The following is a 3221-nucleotide window of genomic DNA, read 5'->3' as shown; positions in this document are numbered from 1 at the left end:
ACAAGTTGGGGCAGCACCAACCTAAATTAAATACCAACAGGCTATAATGAAAATGAGCTTAAATGAAACAAAACTAAGGAATCTATTTTTAAAATGTAAGGAGTAGAAGGAAAAAGTTGTCGATAAGATAATTACTCCAGTAAATTATAGACAAACAACATTTCTTCTTAAGTATTTTATTACTTGACACCTCTGATAAACAGTATTTTACATTTAATTTTTAATAAAGTGTCTCCATCTCACCTCTGCACATGACGTCATGTGTGACATAATTCCAACGGGTTCTTGGACCCTCGTGGTCCTTTAACACCTGGTTTCTGGGAATCCCTCTGATCTCTATTCACTGGATTTCTGATTGCCCGAAAAAAGTGAAGCTACCGTCGGCCATCTTGGTACTCCCCACTCCCACAGAGACGCGCAGGACAATGCCTCCCTGTGCAGCATTTGGCTGCAGAAACCAGCAGTTTCCTGGCAGTTGGAAGTTTTTTTCACAGGTAATTTTACAGTCAGGGTCAGTGTGTGCATACATGCTTTTATGCATAGTTTTTCAAATGATCAAATTCTTGTAACTAAGAGCAAAAAGCAAAATATGAACTTGATGTTTTCTGTTATTTTTTACCAATTGATGTGATTCTGTTAGTGTAGAAAGTGAAGCTCTGGAGTGATCAAACTGGTTCATTCATTTGCTCCTTTGTAAATCTGTCAGATTTGAGGGCTAATTTAAAGACACGGCATAAAGTATACGGCATCATGCATGCAAAATTTGCAAATAGAAAAATACTACAGCATAAACAGACATGTGCTTTTAATTCAGTCTTTATGTAAAACTTTTAAATTATATGTAATTACCGTAACAATGACTCTGCAATGTGATGGGCCGAGTTTTTTTATTCTAAGTTAAAGTTAATCTACTGATGCTATGGAACAGCCAGTCTGTGTCAAAGTGATGAATTTATTTTAAAAGTCTTAAATCCTCCTGAAAATGAGAACATCGTTGCTGTTCGATGCTGTGGTGCACAGATTGTTTACACTGAGACTAGGGAGTACCAATATGGCGGCCGGTGGCTTCACTTGGACCCCTTACTACCAACGAGCAATCGGCAATCTAGGGAATAGAGGTCAGTGGGGACTCCCCCTGGAGGTCACAGGTGGCACCATGTTGATGGAAAGGCTGCGTCTGATTGGTCAGTTTATTTCTAGATTAGTTCCCACAATCTGGAGAAAAAAAATCCAAACCCGGGCTGGATTATTACCGCCATGTCAGAACCAAGGTGGCCCAAATGCTCCCGGTCTGCGGCCTCCTCACCCAGCAGAGCCGGGTCCAGAGAAGGGTCTGAAATGGTGACAGGAACCCGGAGCATCGAACCGAATCCAGGGCCGCTGCAGAACAGGCTGGACCTGCAGGGCCCCGGGGCCCTCAGAGTGTCTGGAGCCACCGGCCTCACGGTAAGAACTGCTTCCACACCTATGGTGGATTTCAGTGAAAAAAAAAAAATTTAGAAATCAGAAGCAAATATTTGGTGATAAAATTTTCCATAATTAGATTAAATTCGTCAATTTAACGTGAAAAAAAAAGAGAAATCGGTCAGTTTGTTGGTTTCTCTCAGGTTCCGATCAATTTTGTATTTAAAAAAGAGCAACTGAAGGAGAAACCCCCCTAAAATTATTACTTTACTTCTAATTAGAAATTAGTGCAACAGAAAATAACAAAAGCAATATGATCAAAATAAAATTTCTACTCATCCAGTGGGATGATCTACAGTCAGATTAAAACCTTTAGCACAGATTAAAATGCTGATATTTTACATATTTTCCCAGAAATTAATCATCCTTTAACAAATTATTTTACTAAAGTGAAAATCAGCTGCATTTAGAAAATGTTATTTTGCAGATATTACATAATAATTAAGAGTGTGTGAATTTAGGCAATAAAAATTTCATTAAATCAAATATTTGCTAACGGCATTGAGGCTTCACTGTTTTACACTATTATAACTGAAACTATACAGTAAATGTAGATAAATTAATAAAAGTAAATAAATTAAATGTTGTGGTTCACACAATAAGCAATGCCTCGACCCTCTTCCGGTTTAATCTGGCTGAAATTTTACATGTGCAATTATTTATATCTCTATCAGAAACCCCAGTTAGTTCAGAGCTGGAATTTACCACTTAATATAAAGAGATAAAATAATTTTACATGCAAAATGTCCGCTAGATCAAACAGCTGGAAGTGCGTCAGAGACATTATTAAATGGCTGTGGTCAGAAAATTTAGTTTCTCTTATTTCAAATAATAATTTATGCTATTTACTCACTAAAAAAGTTTTTTACTCAGTCAGTTTCACCTGCAAAGCCACACATTTCCTGAGTGAGGGGTGTCTGTAGACATGACATCCCTCACTGGTCCCTTAACAAGCTCATTTGTTGATCATTGAAATGGAAGAAAAAAACAAAAACTCAATGAAACCAAGATGGCTGACACACAGAGGAAAAAGACCAAACAGCTTCAGTTTCTACAGAGGAGCAGAGGAAACAGCATCCAACAGAATAACATATTACAACTGGAAAACTAAATTACAACTATATCTATGCAGCTACTTTTTACTGCATAAAATGCATAAAGTACACTTGACTGGACAGATAAATATTTTCTGTAGAGTAGAACTTTGTTTAGAACCTTGTTTTAAATGCCTAAGGATGTATAAAAACACTCAGTAAACAAAATCCTGCCTGAGTTTCCCATCATTCATGTCCTGCAGAGCGCCCTGTCATCCCCTCCTCCACCAGCAGAGGTCAGACCTGCAGCTGTAAACAGACTGCTTTCCTCAACAAACGGTTTGTTTTTGGTGAAAGGATGAATATGAAGTGAATGTTGCTCCATTAATGCTGTAAATGGATATTTAAAGAAATACAGTCCAGGAATTCTTATTCAAAAAAGGGTCTGAGAGAAACTTTGCTGCTCAAATCTAAAAATGTATTTTTAGCCTTATTTTTATTCTTTATTTTTTTTTATGTCTAATTCTTTTTTTATTTTACAGATTTCTTTTCAAGTTTCTGTTATGCAGAAAAAAAAATTGTATTCTTTTCAATTTTTCTTTTCCCAGATGGTATTTTCCTGACTTTCTGCCTCCTGATCAATGAAATGTTCTGGTTTACATCCAGCAGAATAATAGACACCAAATGAAGCCCCGCCCCCAGAAAGAGGAAGCTCCGCCCTAA

Source organism: Cyprinodon variegatus, unplaced genomic scaffold, assembly GCF_000732505.1.
Source record: "Cyprinodon variegatus isolate N-32 unplaced genomic scaffold, C_variegatus-1.0 Scaffold312, whole genome shotgun sequence".
Taxonomy (NCBI): Eukaryota; Metazoa; Chordata; class Actinopteri; order Cyprinodontiformes; family Cyprinodontidae; genus Cyprinodon; species Cyprinodon variegatus.
Note: the sequence above shows the minus strand (reverse complement) of the source record.